We start from the raw sequence: 21747 nt of genomic DNA on the forward strand, positions 1-21747 counted from the left end.
AAATGCCCAGCCTGGAGCTACGGTCATATCCCAGTGCAGCCTGACCTTTCTCAGGATGGCCTAGAGCCAACCCGAGACCAGAAGTTGCCTTTGGCCATGCAGGCACTTGGCAGTGGGCGTGTCCAGTGCCTGCTGCCCTGGACCCTGCAGGGACCAGGTGCATTCTGTCTCCTTTTAGGGCCCCAACTAACCAACCAGGCCTCCCTACATCGCAGAATTCTGTTTTGAGGCATTCTGACTTTCGCAAATCCCTTGCTCCCCTAAAAGTGAAGGCAGAGGCTGTAGGCACAAAGTGTTATCGAGAAAGTTCCAAACACTCAGGCTTCTGTAAGGCCTGTGACTTGCTTGCACCCAGGTGAGGGAGGCCTGCTGCCCTCTGTTGTCTAAACGTCATCTCTTCACTTCTTCCCTTTCATGAAAACTTCTCACCTGTACTTCTGCAAGCGGCAACTCTCCAAGAAGGCCTCTTCCTTGAAACTCTCCTCTCCAATCCATCCTGTCTGTGGCTGCTGGAGTCATTTTGCTAAGGCCCTGTCTTATCTTGTTATCCCTTTACTCAAAAAACATCTGTGGCTCCCATTGCCTGTGGAATAAATACTTAGTTTGAGTCATCAAAGTTTCTGTGCTTAACTCCAGAGGGTACACACCCCATAAACTCTATCACGCATCCCTGAGGGCCAGGGGGCTCAGGAGAACGAGGACAGTATCTGGGGACCCTAAAACCTGCCCAGACCCCATTCCCAGTTTGGAGGTGTTGGTCCTGGGATGGTCCTGTCTTTTGGCCAAACATCTTTTATACTGGGGACTCCCCTTTATGCTAGGCTTTCCGTCAAGCCCTCCAACAACAGTTACTTATTTGATCTGATAAAGGAAGGTTTGAGATGAATCTCCAAGTTTGCAGATAAGAGTAAGCCACTGGTGGCTAGTTCTCGGCACACATGCTATCACATCTCTCCTCCCTTACCCACAGCACGTGTGACTAATCCACTTTTGCCCAATGAGCCCAGCTGAGGCCTCAACAAACCTTTTCAACACGATTCCAGGCAGCTACTACCAATCAATTGAATTCAGCAAGGGAGAGGGAATCTGTTACCCCTACACCCAGCTCTTCCAGGGAATGAAATTTTAAACCTTGTCAAGTTTGGATACAAAAAGACAAGGCCATGCAAGGGGACACACAAGTGGCCGGGGGCTCACTATTGTGGGATAATTACATTTTGAAATTTAACCAAAGATTCCCCCCCTCATTTCCTTATATTAACCCCAGCCTTTTCCTGAATTCAGGCTAGTGACATTCTGTTTCTAGTCTCTTGGTGAATGAATGACTCAGCAAAAATGCAGAGAGAGAACTAAGAATCTAAACAGACATGAAACTTCTGGCAGTGATGGTAATTTGAGAGGAAAAAAAGAAAAGCTTAAGTTTTAGAGTTTCAAAATCATGGGTCGTAAGGGGACTCAGGGTATAGAGAATACACGATGAGGAGAAAAAAGGATGAAAACAGGCAAACAGGGAAAAGCTCTTCCAGAGAGTTGGAGCGAGGAGGAGAAATAATGGGGAGAAGTGGGTCTTTGGGAAGGGTTTCTGTGCCCTACCTGTCCTTGGCCCAAGTCTGGGTGAGAAGTGATGGTACCCCAAGCCCTTTTGGGAAACTGAGGCGGAGGGGTTGAAGGTTGAGCCCAAGAAAGTGCCCAGCGTAGTATGTTACATGAAGGTCCTCAGACAAACCCTCTGAGTTTCTTGAAGCCCAGGGTAGTGTGAGAACTGCAGAAGGGGTCATGTCCTTCTGAGAGAGGTGGGGATGAGGTGTAGGGAGCCTGGGAGCATGAGGAGGAACCAGAACAGTATGGCAGAGGACGGTGGGGACCCTCTGTGAGGCCACCATGGTAGATGGTGACAGTGGAGGAGCTGGGGACTCCTTCCCCTGAAATTCTGGGAGCCCTGAGGAAATGAGAATCAGCAGGAATCCTGAGCTTCCTGAGATTAAAGTTCTGCCATTGAGCAGAGTGGGAGCCACAAAAGGGAACTTAATTTTAATCACAGAGAAGGAAAGAAAGTTACCTTTTGGGCACAGTTTAGCTGATATTTGTATGCATTGCACATAAAAAGACATTCTCCAACTATAATGATGAGGTGACATTTTCAGGCTCTTGCTGGTGGCCTGGGGAATGTATCGTGGTCTCTTCTAGGAAGCCTCCAGCTGGCAGCAAGTCTCTACTGTATCTAGAGTGCTGGGTGTGGATCTGGTCCTGCACTCCAGGAAGGACCTGCTGTGCAGTCCTGGGCCCCACAAACTGTTGGTGCAGTCCCGGAGCACTACAGATATATAAACTACGCCAGCTACATCAGATCGAAGAAAAGAAAAGATTTTACGGCTCCTAGAAAGTAGTATATTTCTGGGCCTGTTAACTCTGTAAAAATAGGCAGGTTGGAGATATAAATATTTTAAAGACTGGGTTAATTTAGGCATTATTTGGCATTTTGAGTCAGGGAATTCTACGTTGTGGGGGGCTGTCCTGTGCATTGAAAGATTTTAACAGCATCCTTGGCCTCTGCCCATCAGATGAAAGTAGCACCCGCCCCAAGTTGTGACAACCAGGATTGTGTTCAGATGGTGCTATGTGTCTCCTAGGGGGCAAAATCGCCCCCAGTTGAGAACACTGGGTTAGTTTAATGTTCCCCCCAAAAGGATCACGGAGTAGGGTTCATATGAAAAGAAAGCAGGGTCTGTAGTCAAGTAAGTCTGGAAATGCTGAGTGAAAGCAAGCTAAGCAGAGCGTTTTATTTGTAGGACTTCTCAGTCCTGCAATATGCCAATGGACAAATTATATCTCCAAGAGAGAACATGTGGGATTAGCTGGGCATTGCTTTTAGATACATTCAAGAGCAGTAAAACAGGAGGGTTAATAATAACAAATGTGTCATTAGTGCTTTACAAGTTAAGTGTTTGCCAAATAGATTTTGTGTTTTCCTGATCACAATTCTTCAAGGTAGGTACAATTATTCCTTCTTATAGGAGAGAGAACTGGGACTCAGAGAATTAAATTATTTGCCCATGGCCACCCAGCCAAGAGATGGGGAGTCTGGGACTTGAATGGGTTTAGAGTCTCAGTTCCATGTTCTCTGTGCAGCCACGTGGGCATGGCACTACGCTCCGGAAACTGATGTTGTGTCAGAGTCAAAGCACATCCTCACTCTTGGTGAAACCAACTCTTTTATATTCAGAGTTCTCTTGAGAGACATAACTGCGTCCACATTTACATGGGCAGATGGGGGCTCAATGGGAAAATACTATCTTCTGTATAGTGAAGAAAGTTTCTTTTCATTACAATTCTTATGTGAAACTTCTTTCTCCTTTCTGGAAATGAGAATTATATAACTGTGTTGTTTTATTTTTCCTTGGTTGCCAGGAAGCTCAGTTGCAAAATTTCCATCTTGTCTGACAGTTTAGTGCCCTTTCCCCTTGGTTCTATTATTTATGTATGTACTTTTCTGTGGTTTGCATGCTGCCTCAAAGGCTTTGTGGATAAAAGGGGATATATAAGTACATACAGTTAATAAATAGAAACTTTTCAAAATATTCATCCCTTTAAAAAAAAAAAGCCCACATTGCTTCAAAATGGTTCCATCCGATTTTGTTTCCTAATTATACTGGAATGCCCTTATGTGGATTGCAGCCATGAGTGGTTACACTGTGTGAAAGATAAGCAACCATCTATATGGGATGATTAATTTTTTTTAAATCAAACTGATATTTGCATAGTGTTTTGGGTTTACAAAGCCTTTGCGTAAACATTATCTTATTTGATCTCATCACCTAGCTTCTCTGAGAGCTGGAGCAAGTATCATCAATTACTATCTTCGCTTGACTGCGGATGAATAAACTCAGGCTTGAATATTTTAGGTGACTTATTTTTGCTTTCTAATGTTACTGGTGCAGACTAGCTAGTGTAAGAGTTTAGAAGTAGATTTGGGTCTTTCGCCCCAAAATGGGATGTTGGCCCTGAGCAGAGAAGGCAAATCTGTGGTCCATGTAATCGACACATCCCCCGCCTTCCCCGCCCTCCTCTCACAGACACAATACAGGGGCAGAGAGGTGGCAGCAGCAGCCCTAAATTGATCAAAGCTCATTGAGCTCAACCCTGACCAGCCCTCGATACAGCGCCCCAGACATACTACCAGTGACATGATGCAAGATACCTCAGGATTAGCCTTTTTTTAAGAGTTAAACTCAAAAAATTCTCAAACTCTATGATTATAAACTAGAATAGAAACCTGAGATCATCAAACATGGTGGATTTTGTCTGTAGCATCTACACAGCAATTTAAAAAGCAGCAGGGTATTAGTCTGCTCTGGCTGCTGTAACCAAATACCATAGATTGGGCAGTTTAAACAACAGAAATCTATTTCTCACAGTTCTGGAGGCTGGAAGACTGAGCTCTGGGTGCTGGCCAATTGGGTTTCTGGAGAGGGTCCTCTTCCTGGCTTGAAGCCGGGCCACCTTCTTGTTGTTCCTACGTGGCCTTTCCGCAGCATGTGCATGTGGAGAGACACACAGAGAGAGATCGTGCCTTTCCTCTTCATATAATGCCGCAGTCCTATTGGATTAGGACCTTAGCATTATGACCTCTTTTAACCTTAATCACCTCCTCAAAGCCCTATTTCCAAATACAGCCATGTCAGGGACTAAGGCTTCAACACACGAACTGTGTAGGAGGACAGTGTTTAGTTCATAGCAAGCAGATAATGTCATTTAGGAGTCATTTTTATTCCAAAGGTTCATTTCAGTTTGGATGCGCTAATTTTTAAATCAGCCATTACTAGTGGACTAAAAATAGCATACCCAAACGCCTAGAGCAAGTATTATACCTTAAAAATAAAAAAAAGTCTGGTTGCTTCAGCTATACTGCACCGAATTAATTCCCTTCTTAGCTGATACTTGGAATCCTGCACTCACAGTAACTGCAAATCTTGCTCTAGGTCCAAGATTTTAACCTAGGACAACATTGCAAGATAGTAGATATAGAAGCTGTTTGGGAAGAAGATAAAATGTCTTATTAGAGAATGACTCAAGCAGAACCCAGCTCTCTGTCCTCTGACACCACAACATCAGGGGTTTGGTTTTAAAAAAAACTTTACTTTCTCTAAAGTCTTGCCTTATGTCTGTCTTGCAGAAAAAATTAAGAGCAATTAAAACCAATGTCCTGCTCACTGCTTGGTATTGTTTATCACAAATTGGCTTCCTTTACTATATGGTCATAGATGATGTAAGATCTCCATAGTCACTAATGGACCACAGCCTAGTGTTCTTCATTTAAGGACTGTTTGTTATTTAAGGCCACACTCATGTTCTTTTTGGTCCCAGTTTCTTAACTTCATATACTTGTGCTAGAAACTAACCAAATGAAAAAGAAATCTTTGGGCCATTGATTGACAGTCATGGATTATCCTGTTTCTAATCTCTCTCTCTCTCTCTCAAGGATAAGGGATCCTGAGCTTTGGACGATAAAGCCACAAATGGAACTAAATTATGCTATGCAAAAATAAATTCTTTTACTGAGAATTTCCCAGGAGTTTTGATATTTTTGACTTGTAGTCACTAAATATGGAAAAGATTGAGACACCATGAGAAGCAGGGGAGCTGTTCTGCTTTTTTTAGTCCTTCTTTTAAGAAATAGTTTCATCCCTTTAATGCTGTGTTCACAATATATCAGAAATCCCCTCCCTGCAGAAAAGTCACAACCCTCGGCATGGTAACAGTTTCTGGAAATGTTCTCTGAGCTTCCATTTTTATATAAAGAATACACATTTTAACATATATTTTATATGAAGAATTTATATATTTTTATATAAAGTATGTATGAATTATAATTTATATTTCCTATTGTTGTCCAACATATGGAAATGATGGACATGGGCATTTCACAGCATCTTTCATCTTGGAGGAATCAAACCCCTTTAGACATAGTCTTCTCCTTTACCTCCTATTCGACACAGGCTCAAAGTATTATCCAAATTCATTGGGTGCATTAGTGGAAATAGGGTGGAAACAATTTGTGCATAAGGGTGAGGGACAGAACTTCCTTGTGCATGTATAGGGTGATTTTCTATGAAAGAATAGACATGATCGGGAACTTCACTGAATGGGGTTTATTCTGAGGATATGATTGTGGAAGTCGAGGAGAGGTGGAACCATCTGAGCAGTCACAGGGCTCAGCTTCATGGAAAATGGATGCATTGTCAAGAATCTTTGGGACTCATTAAGAGTTTTAGCAGTTTGACAGCAATGTGGATCCAAGAGTAACCGAGTAACCTGCAATACTCCTGTTCTGTTTCATGTCTTCCCCTGGGGCCATTTAATGTATCTCTCTGTCCCTTGCAGTACATGCAAACTGGTGGTTAGACACAGACAATTAGTTAGATCCTCCTTCTTTTTTTTTTCTCCTCTTCCTTCTTCTCATCCTCCCTCTTTTTCTCATTCTCCTCCTTCTCCCTCTCCTCCTCGTCCTCCTCCTCCTGGTTTTTGGCTAAGACTTCAGAAATGGTCTTGTATTAACTGTTTGGCTATTTCCCCCTTAGGATTTGAGCAGTCATTGATTTCTGTTGTCTGGATACATTAATTCATTGGGGTTGTAAGATGGTAGTATTTGAATTTTATCATTCCTTATTGGCTGGAACACATCTATGAAGAGAAACTTTCCCATGTCAACTATTTGGTTGCCTTGACACATAGCTCCTTTAAAAGCAGAATATACACTTGATCCTTTTCTTCTGTTTATAATTTTCAAGATAATGGGTTGGTTCCCTAGGATTTTCCAAAAATAATCAATGATGACATTTTAAAAAATTACTATGAAAGCATAGATATAAACATATTTGTTGTGTTTTCAATCAACCACAAACTTTATTGATGGCCAAGTTTTCTCATTTTTGACCAGTAGATTGGTTTTTAAGTCTTTGGTATGGTTTGATTGGTCTTTGGGAACATCCTTGCTCTCAGGTGTGACAAAACGTTCTCTGCTTACCTTGCACTTTTTGGCTTCAGACCACAATCAGCCATTTCTCTAAGTCAACCTGGTTCCTTATAGTGGAAAATGATCTGTAGACATTATAGTCAGGGTGCCAGAAGAGCTCATTCATACTAGCTTGGTCGTTGTTTCCAAGTTTTTTTTAGGAGACAGAGCTAGGGAATTTGAATTTATGTTTTAAAGAGACAATACATCATGCATTCAAAGTGAAATTTCACATTTAAATTCAGTTCCACAGGTTTTTCATTTATCAGCCTTATGTCTATATCTCCTTTCTCTCATGTTAAAAATTATGATTTCTGATGATACAGTATAACTGCCCAACTGCTTTATTCCCCCCACTAGTCTGAAAATAACACCACCAACATCAAACCAACAATATAATTACTAAAAATAGGTGGAGTTTTTTTTTGCAGTTCTGTATCATAGAGTGATTTAGATTAGTTCATCTCTGTGGGGTCACACCACCAACTAGACACATAATTAGGTTTATTTGCTTTATTTTGCTTCTTTTTTGGGGGGGAAGAGGTAATTAGGGCTACTTGTTTATTTTTTTAATGGAGGTACTGGGGATTGAACCCAGGACCTTGTGCATGCTGTGCATGTGCTCCAGCACTGAGCTATACCCTCCCCCCTGCTTTATTTTGCTTCTGACTTTTAGGGTTATTTTTGTATTAAATTAACTTTGTTATAATTATGCAAAATAGTGAACAGTTCCCAAGTTAAATCTATAAAACCAAGGTATATTCGAAGAAGTCTAGCCTTTCCCCTATTCCCTCTACCCATTTCTTCCTCTATCTATAGGTGACATTAAAAATTTTTCTTTTATTATTCCATTTAAAAATACAAGCAATATGTATATTACACTTATATCCTCCTACTTCTTAGATAAATGATAGTATACCACACACACCTTCTTTCCTTCTTGCTTTTTTGTACTTTATCTTGACGGTTACTCCTGAATAACGTGCAGAGATAGTCCACATTCCTAAATGGGCATATTTTTCACTGGGCTCATGTACTAACCAGATCTTAACAGTCTTCAGGACCACACAGGGAAAAACAAGACCTTTTGAGAAGAATCTCTCGTACGCCATTGGTGGAAATGTCAATTGTGGCAACCACTTTGAAAGGCAATTTGACAAAATCTAGAAAAAACAAAAGCACATTGGCTACAACTCAGCAATTCTCTTTCTAGAGAAATTCTTTATGCTGAAGGCATACAACCTCATTCATGATGGTGGGAATAAAAAACTAAAACCCTAAATGAGCATCGAAAGGAGAATGGCTAAGTTAAATCGTGATACACTTAAGTGATGGAAAACTATAGCAACAGAAAGGAATGAATTAGATCAATCTATAACGTAGATTTTAAAATATTAAATAAAAACAGATTATAGAATAACTATAGTAACATATCATTTATGTAAAATTAAAATCTACAAAACAGTCCTGTGTGTCATTTATGGCTACGTAAATAGACAGTAACAGTATTAAAACATGGATAAAGGTCTTTTATCTATGCAAGAAGGAAACAGAGAGTCGTACTTCGTAAACTGAAGTGTTTTTCTAGTGTTTTTCTCTCTGTTTCTCTCCTTATCGCTCTGCCTTGCCTTTCAGCTTTCCCCGAGGATTTAGGATTGATTGATATTTCCACTCTGATTCATCCTTGCCAGTGGATACCAAGAAAGAAGTATTGACCGTGCTGAGGAGTGGGGGGAGGCAACTATGATAGCTGAAATAAGGCCATAATTATTTGGTGACCTCTGCAAGTTTTCAGAAGGCAGAATATTCTTGTGTGAACATGTCAGATCTTGTCAAAGGTGCAACCAAATCAGCTCCTGAAATTGGGAAATACCAGTTACAGTGCTACGTGTCCCGTAACAGTGTAAAGGGCAAATTTGCATCATCACTGAAGACAAAAACAAAGGAAAACTAAGCCCTGGGCAACGTGAGGCAGGAGCCACAGTGTTTGGGTGTTTGGGTTGGGAGAGAGAGTTATCCACCGTGAGAAATGAAATTTGGGGCTATGGATGCAAACTGGCCACCCACAGACACTTTTGTTGAAATTGGTTTAGAAAAAAATTTTTGTGGAATTTGATAGAAAAATATGAAAAAAACGTGTTTTTCAAAAATTTGTAAACATTTAAGTATTAGAGAAATAGGTGAGGGAGATGAAAAGGTACAAACTTTTGGCTGCAAAATAAATGAGTCACGGGTATGAATCGTACAGGGAGGGGAATATCGTCAGTAATTAAGCAGTATCTTTGTGCAGTGACAGAGTGTAACCAGACTTATCATGGTGATCATTTTGAAATACACTATGTTGTGCACCAGGAACTAGCACAGTGCTGCAGGTCGGTTATACTTCAAAAGCAAACAAACCAACTCACAGAAAAAGGTATCAGATTTGTGGTTACCAGAGGGGGGGTTGGAGGGACGGGGAATCAGATGAAGGCAGTCAAAAGGTACAAACCTCCAGCTATAAGATAAATAAGTACTAGGGATCTAATGTACAACACGATGAATGTTAATGAACATGGCTATATGGTACATAGAAAAGTTGGTCAGAGAGAAAATCCTCAGAGTTCTCATTAAAAGAAAAGATATTCTTTCTAATTTTTTAAGTAAATCTTATTTTATTTTTTTTAGTGGAGGTACTGGGAGTTGAAACCAGGACCTCATGCATGCTAAGCATGCGTTCTACCACTGAGCTATACCCACCCCCTTCTATTTCTTTAATATTGTATCTATATGAGATGATGAATGCTCACTGAATTTATTGCAGTAATCATTTCATGATGTATGTAAGACAAATCACCTTAAACTTACACAGAAATGTGTGTCAACTGTACCTCAATAAAACTGGAAGAAAAAATGCATTATTCAAACACGTATAAGAATTTAAGTATTGGAAGATTTCACATTAAAAAAAAATCCAGATTCCTAGAATCCCTTGAAAAGGAAAATTTGAGAGATTTGAGAGAAGTGATTAGGCACCACTGTCTAGCATGGTGGATAGCAGTTGCCTGGAGGTGCTGCCCCCTTTAGGTGGAGTTGTGTACTACCCTGCCAACCACAATCCCTACCTGACAGTGCCACTTAACTTACGGTAGCTGCCTGATGATCAGATCGGTAATGCCTAGTTTAGGGCAGCAGATAATGGCATTTGTAATCCCCCCACCTCCAAAACACCTTTTCCTCCCTCTAAACATTTCAGTTGTGTGTTTCCACCTAAATTCAAATAGAAACTCAAAAGACCTGCAAGACAGGACTCCTGGGGCCTCACCATCCTTCCTCAGGTCTGTGTGTTTTGGTGGGGGGTTAGACAGTGGGATTCAATTAAAATTATGATCATAGGGTCCTCAAAACCCTGCTTCCTCAGTGCCAGGAATGTGACCTTAGAGCTCATTCTTGGTTCTACGTGGCTGTGAAAGATGGCTGAGTAGGAATAGCAGAGGGCACCAGACAGCCAAAAATAATGTTTACAATTCGGAATGCAGACCACACTTCAATATTTATAACACCCACAGAAACAATTCCCAAAGAACTGAGTCTAATTAAGAATTCTTGCTCATGATCCAGCGATAAAATAGATCGGAATGAGTCCAAGACCCCATCCATGCCTCTGGCATGGGGTAGGGGTGGGAGGGTGAGGGCCCCACAGGTGGTCTCTGTCCAGATGAGAAGAAATGGGGGATCAACAGCTGGCTCAAATAGGTCATTCAATCAAAGGACTCGTTTCTGCAGGGCAACCTCTCAGAGGACTTCCTAGTCAAGGCTGTGGGTGGAGGTGGATTCAGAGGAGTCAGTATGGATTAAAAGACCCAGATATTGCTGGACTAAGTAGAAAAAATACAACTATAGCTGAAATTTTTCCATAAAGTGGGCACATGCATTATGTGAATCTAGGGATGTCGAGAAGGGATGACCCAGGGGATGTTACCACCACCACAAGTTTTCAAAATTCACTTTCCAGTTCTGCCTCTTTGTCTGCCCGATATCCCATCATGAGTCATTCTTTAGTATTTAGGTACCATCCCTAGGCATGTTCTCCCCTTATATAAATATCTTTGGGAGAAGCTTTAAAAAAGCTTTTTTAAAAAACATTTACTGTATGTGCCAGGCTCTTTTTTATGCATGAATTCATGCCCAAGGTCACAGGGCAGTCACCAGGATTGGAGCTCCTCTAATCCCAACTTCATTGCTCCATGCGGTGGTTTTCATCATATGATCCTGGGACACCTGGAGGTCCTGGAGACCCTTTCAGTGGGTCTCCAGGGGAAATCAGAACTATTTCCATAGTAATATTAAGAGAGTATTTGCTTTTTTTACTCTCATCCTCTCATAAATGTATGGTGGAGTTTTCCAGAGGCTACATGACAGGTGTGATCACAATGAATCAAATGCAGCAGCAGATTTGAGAATCCAGCTGTCTTCCATTAAGCCAGACATAAAAGAGGTTTGCAAACATAAAACAATGCCCCTCTACTACTCTTCTTCTTCTTCTCCTCCTCCTTCTCCTCCTCCTCCTCCTTCTTCTTCTTTTGCTTTGGAGATTTTTGGAGTCCTCAATAATTTGGAAGAGTATAAAGCATCCTGAGATCCAGCTATTTTAGAACCACTGCTCTGTGGCACAGCTAGGGTGTTTGCCTAGCCATCTTCACTTGAGTGTGGACTGAGTTCCTTTGTCCTGAGATAGCTAGTTAAGAGAGGCACCGAGTGTGAGAGTGGGGTGAGGAGAATGATGGTCTCTGTCCTTGGAGGATGCAGACTTAGAGATGAGAAGATCGTATTAGGGTCTTTAGGAAAAGGAGGGCACATAGAGAGGGGAGTCAGAGAGAACTCGGAACAAGACTTTCTCCTTAATCAGGACTGATGGATATTGTGATATAATGGTAGGAACCAAGACCTGGTTCAGAAGACTTGCTTGAGAAAAACCACTTAGAAGTGGTGTGACCTGGGAAAATCACTTATCTTCACTGGGGCTTTATTCCTTGGCTATTGGTTGAACTAAATCAGGATTTTCAACCCAGTATTGTGAAAGAATAATAAGTAATAATACATATAGCAGTAAATAAAGACAAAATAATTGACAAATTTGCAAAGCTTGTAAATATTTCCTTAATAAAAAATGAGGGCAGATTTAGCATTGTCTCCAATCATAATGCTACTCTACTCATCTGAGTTCTAATGTGCTTTCTTTTTGTTTTTAAATTTATTTTTTATTTTTTTTTTGGGGGGAGGTAATTAGGTTATTTATTTACCTATTTTAATTGAGGCACTGGGGGTTGAACCCAGGGCCTCATGCGTGCTAGGCATGTCCTCTACTCCTGAGCTGTACCTTCCCCGCTGAAGTGCTTTCTTGAACGAGGCTACTGCTAGCACAGCACGGCTTAGCCCAGGGAGTGTAAATCATCACATCAAAGAGGAGCAAAGAGCTACTGAAAGTAGATAACTTAGTAAGCTTCCCTTTCAGCTCACATCTCCAGAGGTCTACAACAGTGTTTGGTGCCTACCCTGTTGACACATGTTCTTCAAGAACAGAAGAGGGATATACTTAGAAGGAGGGTCAAGAGTTATCAGACCTACCAGCCACACAGACCTGAGATGATTTCTCAGTTCTATCCTCTGATAGTTGTGTGTCCTTGAGCAGAGATACAATCTCCCTGTAAAGAGAGGGTAAGAATGCCCACGTTGTGGGGCTGTTGTAGCTGTTCAGTGAGAATGTACGTCAGACCAGCTGGCTCACAGCCAGCACTCAATCCACACTAGCCTTCTTCTCTTTTATCAAAGTGGGCAAATAGAGAACTGAAAGACATAACATGAAAAGTTTGTCCATCTGGAATGCTTCTTGATGAGAGAGAGGGCTGCCTCCGAGGAGTCAGGTTCCAGCTTTTAGATGCTGAGGGGGAGGGGCATCAATTTGGTACTGCTGAGGTGGAGGTGGAGTAGGTGTGGGGGAGCCAGGCTGGTGACCGACCCCTTCCTGGTGGCCTCATGGAATGTGTCCTCACTCACATCTGCTTTCCTGGGTCTCAGTTCCTAGGAGACATGATGGATGGACCACAGCCAGTGGAGACTCTGCTCCCCATTTATCATCTTCTGGCTTGCTTAGTGGAGCCATTTGCTTTCCAACAGGTGAGCTGGATGAGATGGATGACATGTTGTCAAAATAGTAAGTAATGGGATGTTGTGGTCATTCTTTTGTGAGGTAGGAGTGGGAAACATTTAGGCATTTCACCTTAGCTTAACAGCAAGCTCAGGAAATGGCTGTTTATGATTCCCAGTCCTCTCTCCCCTATCTGTTTTACTTATTGACTTTAACACAAAAAGTGCCTTTTCCAGGTTTTTAAAAAAATGATTTTCTTGGCACATAAGTATTTGGCAAAGATAAAGTAAACACTGACTAAAATTAAACATTATTTTACAGTACTTGGTGCAAATAAATATGGTAGGCAGAGACCTGAGGCGATGATTCATTGTCAGGATCTATTGGTTAGTTCCATCAAATGAGCCCCAAATGAAGAGCTGCCTTCAACATCCCAAATCACAAAGAGCTACAGAACTCCAGACATGTGGTCTGCACACACTCTGAGAGGCAGGGGGGTGGGGCAAGCACACGCCTTGGAGCCTCTGAGGTCTGGGTTTGAATGGGGGCTCCACTCTTTACTAGGTGTGCGACTTTCAAAATCCCTTCACCCATGCTGAGCCTCAGTTTTCTTATCTGTAAGTTGGAGGTAAGAAAATCTACCCTGTAAAACTGTTTTGAAGATGAGACATACTGTATGCCAAGCATCTTATAATAACAGACACCTAATACACGGTGGCTCTGATGATGATGACGAGGTCTGTTGTCTGTGCTGACAAATTTCGTACACCTAGTTTAACCAGAGCTATTTGCCCTGTAGCGTTACTTGCCTCTAAGTCCTCCTTTATATCCCATAGGCTTTTCAGTTCTGTCCTCTAGTCTGGCTGAAAACTATTAGGTCTTGGGAGAGGTTAACTAAGTTAATTGACTGGCTTAACACATACAGTCAAGAGCTGCAAAAAATGACTTTATGAAGAAAGTACATGAATAGCCATCAAAGCACATAAATGTATGTACATTGTGTGAGTGTTAAGATCAATAGCAAGTATTTTATACTTTTGTATTTTACGTTATTTGAAGAAAGTACTTTATGGATGGAAAGTATATAGAAGGCTCCATCAGAGGCTAAATCTGTGCATTTGTTTCTTTCTATCTGGAAGTGCCAGCAATAACTTTGGAATCACTGAAGGTTGCACCCCTAGAAGGAAGGGTGTAATTACATGAGGGTCACTGGGGAAACAGTCTTAGAAGGACACCTTACCATGAGCAAGACCTCCTCAGAAGGGTACATGGGAAAATGGAGCATCATCAGACCCACTCTTAATAAAGAAGAACCACCTGCTCCCTCACGGGGGTCTTTGGGGAAGAAGTGTAGTTAGTTCCATCACAGGGAACATGAGGTGGAAGGTGCTGGAGCCAAGTGTGAATCAGCACTCCTTGGGGGGCGGGGGGCTGATGGCTGATGTGCTGAGATGAATCTGCATTCATGCACCAGAGGATCAAGTGGGAACCTATGGAGCAGGACACCCACAGCCCTGCCCAGCACTCATGGGCGGGGACTGGCCTCTTTAGCAGATACAGCAGCCTGCTCAGGAAAGTGGCTCAGAATGGTATGATCTCAGGGTAGGCCAGACATTTCATTTGAGACTGTGCAGGGCCAGTCTTCAACAGTGACACTGTGTGACAAGAAGTTATGGTGGCGGCAGACTAATCAGACCTAATTCTCATCCCACTTGAATGTGAAGGTAGGACTGATACTTTGGATTGAGTAATTCTAGAAGGGAGGGAAGGTGCAGTTTGCAATCCCCTAGGTAATAACTGATTTAGTCAAGGGCTGGATAGATGGCTACTAAAACCATCAGGTGAAAGGTTGTTGGGGGAACAGCACATTCACGTGTTAGCTGAGTATCACCCTACAGCTTGCTCCTGAACTGTGAAGGTAGAGTGTGTCTTTACATTGGAGAGATCTGGTGGTCAAACTTAGCACCCCTTTTCTTAGTGGAAACACCTTGGCATTATGTGCCTCCTGGTGTGATGCTGAAGTATGTCAGAGACTTGTGAAGGAATCCTGCCATATATGCTTAACCTCAATCTGATAAAGTCTTCAGACCAAACTTCCAGTTTCCAGGAAATAAAGGGGACAGAGGAGCATGAGCAGGGCAAGGAAATAATTACACACATTCAGAATGTGGGATATTCTATAAAACAATTGGCCCGGACTCTTTAAAAAGTCATTGTTGCGGGAGGGGCTTCAAGATAAAAGGACACAGGGAGCTCACCTTCTCCCACAAATACATTGAAAGGTCATTGTCATGAAAAATAAGTGTGTGCTGGGGCCTTCCTCTGGGCTAAAAGGCTAAAGAGATATATCAACCAAATGTGATGATTCGGGAAATAAAAATTAGCCACAGAAGTGAATTTGGAAACAATTGTGGAAATTTGAATATGGACCAGATAGTAGATGGCACTAAGGATATTGCTAATTTTCTTAGGCATGATAATGCCTCAGTATTGGGGTTATGGAGGAGAATACTATTCTCAGGAGAAAAATTCTGAAGTACGTGGAAGTAAAAATTTTGAAGTATGTACAACTTACTGTCATACAGTTTTTGAAAAAAAATATATACAGAGAGAAATGGAGCAACACGTCAATAATCATTGAACATAGGTAGAGGGTATAAAAGTGTTTCTTGTCCTGTACTTCTAATGTTTCTGTATGTAGGAAAATTTTCAGAGTTAGAGGAGAAAAGGGAATGGGAGACTCAGGGCCTCTTCCTAGGCTTCCAGCTAACAAGATGCGAGGAATCAAAGAGACGTGACGACAGTTGTGCTGCACATTTGTGGAACGGCAGTGCATTACTGCTTTAAAAAAAAAATAGCAGACAAAGCCTGTTCACTTAGAGTATCTGGTGTGACAGGGAGGAAATCTGGTCATGTGTCAACCCCATAAAGTCAAGACGAGAAAGGCTGCTTAGATATAGGTGCCTTTTTCATTAGCAGAGAGTCCTTCACAAGATAGAGGCAGGGAGCCTGATCTTAAGACAAACTGGGATAACTGACAAGACTGTTAGTTGATCTCCATGTGCCGGCAGAGCTTACAGCAGGAGGGCCGTGGCGTCTGTGGTCTGCGGGAGACATGAAGGTGGAGACGGCAGGCATTGCCTTCGTCGAGAACAGCTTGACTGACTTAATTCAGGATCTTTCTGCCTGGACTTCAGTGCATTTGCTTAGCAGCTGTGGAGGAGGATGGGTGAGCGCCTGCTGCTTGCATCGTGGCTTGTCCAGCTGTCACCCTGGTTTCTTCTGCAGACAGATGTTTGAAAATGACTGTGTGATCTCTGCTTTACCAGCCTGAACGGAGTCTCAGAGCTTTAGAGCTGGAGAGACATTTGGTTCTTAGCCTGGGGTTCAGAGAGCCTTCCCTTGGTGACTGTGGATGGCTGTCAGGGCTTCTCTGGGCCCCTTTGAACAGTTTCCTAAACCGAAGCTTTTTTCCCCAGGAAGGGTTCCTAGCTTTCAATAGATCCAATAAGCTGTCATAACTCCAGAAATGTAAGAGCCATTGATCTGGTCCAACAATTAAAGCCCAAATAACAGAGAAACCGGGAGAACAAATTAGGAAAAGAAGCAGTTATTGAAAATTTTGGACTGTCTGTATACTTTATAGAACTGACCTGGTTTTCTGCCACTGCAGACTGAGCTAATGGCCCAGTAAAATTGGTTGAATGAAACAGAGCCACCAGGGAGCTCCTGCTGTCAGTGTAGAAACCCCAAATAGCAGAAACAAGTCTGGTTGAAATCCCTAAGAAGGCAACATAATTTAGGAGCAAGCTCCTGTAATCTCTAGAAGCCAGAGACATGGGGGAGACCAGTCAGATTCTATTGTGAAGATTACATCTGAGCTCTGAGAGGAAATATCGTTGATAAATATCTGTCAACAAATTCCATCCCTCCATCCACTTCCCTCCCTACCTGGCCCGCCCAACCCGTTTTAAGAAAAGGTGGGTCCTTTGGCAGGACAGACACAAAAGAGAGCTGGTTTTTTTTTTCTGAAACAGAGACAGCACTCTATTTGATGAAGCATTGCTGTGCTTACCAAATAAGATGAGACAAAAAGTTTCTTTGAACACTGTGATTAGGGGTGTGTGTGTGTGTGTGTGTGTGTGTGTGTGTGTGTGTGTTGGGGGAGGAGTGGTACTGGAGAATATCACCAAGAGCAATGGCACTTAAGTAGTTTTTGAAAGGCTGAAGCATCTGGGTGCTGAATAGAAGGGTCTCGTGGGTCCTGAGGCTGCCTCTGCTTCCAGTGGTGAGAAGCTCTGGCTCAGGTGGGCTGCTGCCCCCTGCCTCTTATCTCCCTCCCATATCTCTCTTGCTGGCAGCTCTTGAGGATTCATGACCTGGGACTGACATGTAGCTCCCTCCGCACTAGTAACATCTTCCCATGACTGTGCCGGTTTTCCTGCCAAGGTCTAACTATCCCTTCGGGGACATCTGTTGGATTTTATACATGCTTTACTAGATTGGGAGCTCGCGGAGGGCACGTTCAGGCACACTACAGTGGGGAAGGAAAGTTTGGTGGGTGGAGAGTCTATGACCACGGTCTCCCACCTTTCAGTCCACATCCAGGGTGGTGGGAAAGTCCCCTCTGCCTTCTCCCTCACCCTTATTACCACTTGCTGCTGCTTGGGCAAAGAACCATCATCCATTGTTCATTCATTCAATTCATCACTCATTAGTTTTGTAGTTTGTTTATGTCTTCACTCATATGTTCGATAAATGTTGACTGGGTTGCAGTATACGATGCACCCACCAGAATCTTTCTAGGATTCGTACTCGAGAACTGAAATCTCAGATTGATTTCAGTTTTCCCCTTTGGCTGGTTTCTAGTCTCACCCCATTACGTGTGCCCTAGCTTATTCTTCCTACTGTATTTAACCTAATCCACTACCATTTACCCTGTCGATGAGTCTCTCTAGTTCACATTTTGGCTTCCTCTCTTATTTCCCCTTCCCTTCCAGGTCATCTTCAGTTCTCACTCAGATCAAATTTTCTGGACTCATCTCTTTCTACTTATGACAAATTGGCATATGCTTTAGCCACAGGGAATTACCTGTTTTCCAGTGCTCCGTTGTATCTTCATGCCATTGTGACTTTTCTTGGTCGGGCTGTCCTGTTGCCTGGAATTCTTCTCCCTCTTCCTCTTTTCTGCTTTTTGAAATTTCACTTATCCTTCAAGGCTGAGACGTTTGAACCCAAATGTTACCTTTTCTGAGTAGTCTTCCCAAACCTTCCTTCAATGCTGATCTCTAGTTACTGCAAATCTGAATGCACATTTAAAAAGCACACTTTGTACTTGAGTGCTTTGCTTATATAATTTATTGATGATGCTTTGAAAACTCTTGATTTGTTTAGTGACTGTTTCACTAGACAGGGAATTCACTGAGGGCAAGACCCTCTACTCATTGATATCCTCATTCATTCTCCATGCAAGCGCCAAGCTTGGCACCAGGAACTGTGCTAATGTTCTCATGGACTTCACAGGGGCAGAGATGGTTGAGTTGTGACTTGAAGGATATATTGCATTATTTCACAAATTCTAAGCATACATTTTTTTTTTCACATCCTGAAACCAGGATGTGTCTTTTGCTCTATGTATATGTTTAATGTAACAGAGTATCTCTTCTACCCCAAACGTGGTATGAATTTGGCAGTGTGTTTTACAGTCTGTGACATCTTAGTATCAAGAAGATATGCTACTTAGACTCTTGTGGTTTCACATGAAACATACCAACTTGATACTTTTTAAAAAGCGTGCATGGGAGGTGTCTTAGTTTCCTATTGCTGCTGAGATAAATCACCACAAATGTAGTGGCTTAAAACAACACGAATTTATTCTTACAGTTCTGGAAGTCAGAAGTAAAAAGATGAGTCTTGAGGGGCTAAAAATCAATAAAAAGCAGGCCTGGTTCCTTCTGGAGACTCTGGGGGAGGAATCTGTTCCTTGTCTTTTCTAGCTTCCAGAGGTTGTCTGCATCCTTGGCTTGTGGCCTCTTCCTCCATCCTCAGAGTTTCTGTATCAGTACAGTTTCAGCTTCCATTGTCACACACTTGGGCCCTCCTGCCTCCTCTTGTAAAAACCCTTGTTCCTACATTGGGTCGACTCGGATAATCCAAGACCATCTTCCCATCTCAAGATCTTTAACTTAATCACATCTGCAAAGTCTCTTTTGCCATATAAGGTAACAGGCTCTGGGGATTAGGATGTGAACATGTTTGGGAGGCCACTATTTAGCTTACCATGGGAGGAATTTATTTTTAAAATGTTGATATGTTTTTATATCCCAAAGGTGAGACTATAGTTATGTCCCAGGAAGAGTCTAGGATTTTTCTGTTTTCCATATCTGCTCTGTCTCTATGTCTACATTCCTTCCTTCTTTCTCCGCAGACTGACTTCCTCTGCAACTCAGCTGTATATAGGAACATGATAGTTGGCATTTCCTGAGTCTGTAAGTTATGATTTCACTAGCCAGAGATTGCCCCCACCCCCATCTCTCTTCCAAATTTCCAAGGAAAAAGCTCTGATTGGCACTCTTGGGTCAATGTCACCCTTTCCCAAAGATGTAGCCAAAATTGTGGCTGAGGGAAAGGGTACAGCTCTTCAACATTGTAGGAAATGACTGCCAGCAAGGAGGCATCTCAAGGGATGCTCAGCTGGTTGCATACTGAAAAATAATCCTTTGGAAGGGACAACTAGTTGTTCACCAGGGAATTAAATAAGAGGGTGACATTTCAAACAGAGTGTGCCTGCACTCGGTCAAATATTTTTCAAATAGTGAGTATCCACAAAATATTTCTGGAATCAGGTAGAGCTGTGAAATTTCTTCAAAGTGTCTTTTTTTCCAGGGGATTTTATCTCCTTTTGCCTGGAATCCTGTGGTTCCTCTGCCTCCACCTCTCCCTCCTCTGCCATGCCATATTTTTACATTTCACCTTTTTGCCCAGAATTCTTCAGTCACTTTCTCTTTATCACAGAATAAAGTCCAAACCCTATCCTGGCATTTATGTACGAAATGATGAGCTACCTTTCCCCCACCTAGGATAGGAGAATAGTCATGCCAATTTCACAGATATGTGGAGAAGACTGAGTATTAGGGATTGTCACCCTTTTCCACACATCTCCAGTGTGAGTCCTCCGCTCTTTCAGGCTGGCTTCCCGTGGTTCTCCAAGCATGTCTTAATTATTATCATGGCTACACCTTTGTTTGGCCTGGGACTCCAGCCTTGGAAATGCCTGACTCTCATCTCCTACCTTAGCAGTCCAGCACATTCCTTCAGGCCCTGCGAGGCTACAAATATTTTCTTACCTCTTCATTCTAAGAGCAGCTCTACTCCGTTCTATGCAGAGTTTTGGAGTAGACTACGTAGCCCTACGTGGGTGTGACAGTCACACTTTGCCTTCCTGGTGGCCATTTTGCTTCTCCGCAAACACTTTCAGTGCTGATGAGCTAAACTCAGTCCTCCCATCCCATTTTCTCAGCAGCTTTAATTAGATAGCTGCAACATGTAATTATCTTTTTAGTCATGACAGTCTTGCCTTTTTAATACAATTTTCAGTTCTTTCAGAGGAACAAAGTACCTGCTGGAAAGGCACTGATTGCATTTATACCTCAAATGATAATTTCATGATGTTAGTAGTTAAACCAGTGCTACCACTTTTCTTTTATTTTCGTCCACATTTACCATTCCTTGGGGGAGAGGATTTGCCATTACAGGACTTGAGATTATTGTGACAATACTTAGAACAGGTCTCTGAACAGAAAGAAGGCAAAGAAAACCCTCCTAGTTGGTGTCTGTTGCTACTTGAACCAACTTTACTTAAGGCACTTTAGATTACTCTTAAACAGTATTTGAATTTTTGAAAAAGAAGTTTCTGTTGTGAAAGGTTTACTCCCTTTTCTCCCTTTTGTATTCTTTCAGTCCTGTTACTGTTTATATACAAATATATCCATATCTATATACCTGGTTTAGTTTCTATAAAAATTGGGATTTTGTATTTACTTTTATATTTACTTTATGTATTTACTTTTAAAAAAGACTTAACAATATACCAATGACACCTTTTCATGTCATTATATAAACATTTAACTATTTTTAATGGCTCCAGGAAGCAGCACAATTTATCTATATTTTTCTCCTATTGATCAACACAAGTTATTTCCAACTGATTCTTGCATTCTGATTTCTTTACCTTAAAAGATATTAAAAAGATAAATGACCACCACACTCCTATTCACAAATTCACTCAGTGTTAAGGGTTAAATTTCGTCACTTCAAAATTCATATGTTGAAATCTTAGCCTCTAGTACCTCAGAAGGTGACCTTATCTGGGAATAAGGTCACTGTGGATGCAATTAGTTGAGATAAGGCCATACTGGAGTAGGGTGAGCCCCATACTGGTGTCCTTATATTTGGATACAGATCACCGGGAGAATATTCTGTAAAAATAAAAGCAGAGATCAGGGTGATGTTTCTATGAGCTGAAGAAAGCCAAAGATTGCCAGAAACTCACCAGAAGCTAGGAGGGAGGCCTGGAACAGATTCTCTCTCACAACCCTCAGAAGGAACC

The 21747-nt window shown here is 42.0% G+C and overlaps 1 protein-coding gene across 5 annotated transcripts in view; it reads right to left on the bottom strand.

Moving 5' to 3' along the window:
- Nucleotides 1–5835: 5835 nt before the first annotated feature.
- The window catches only part of TRPM3 (transient receptor potential cation channel subfamily M member 3), a 259670-nt gene continuing 243758 nt past the window's right edge, over nt 5836–21747 (bottom strand). For all 5 annotated transcript variants that reach the window (XR_012506377.1, XR_012506376.1, XR_012506375.1 and 2 more), the window contains 2 exons: nt 21488–21616; nt 5836–8175 (listed from right to left, as the gene is read on the bottom strand). The gene's annotated coding sequence lies outside the window, so the exon portion shown is untranslated. The remainder of the gene's footprint in view (nt 8176–21487; nt 21617–21747) is intronic.

This window comes from Camelus bactrianus, chromosome 4, assembly GCF_048773025.1.
Source record: "Camelus bactrianus isolate YW-2024 breed Bactrian camel chromosome 4, ASM4877302v1, whole genome shotgun sequence".
In the NCBI taxonomy this organism is placed as follows: Eukaryota; Metazoa; Chordata; class Mammalia; order Artiodactyla; family Camelidae; genus Camelus; species Camelus bactrianus.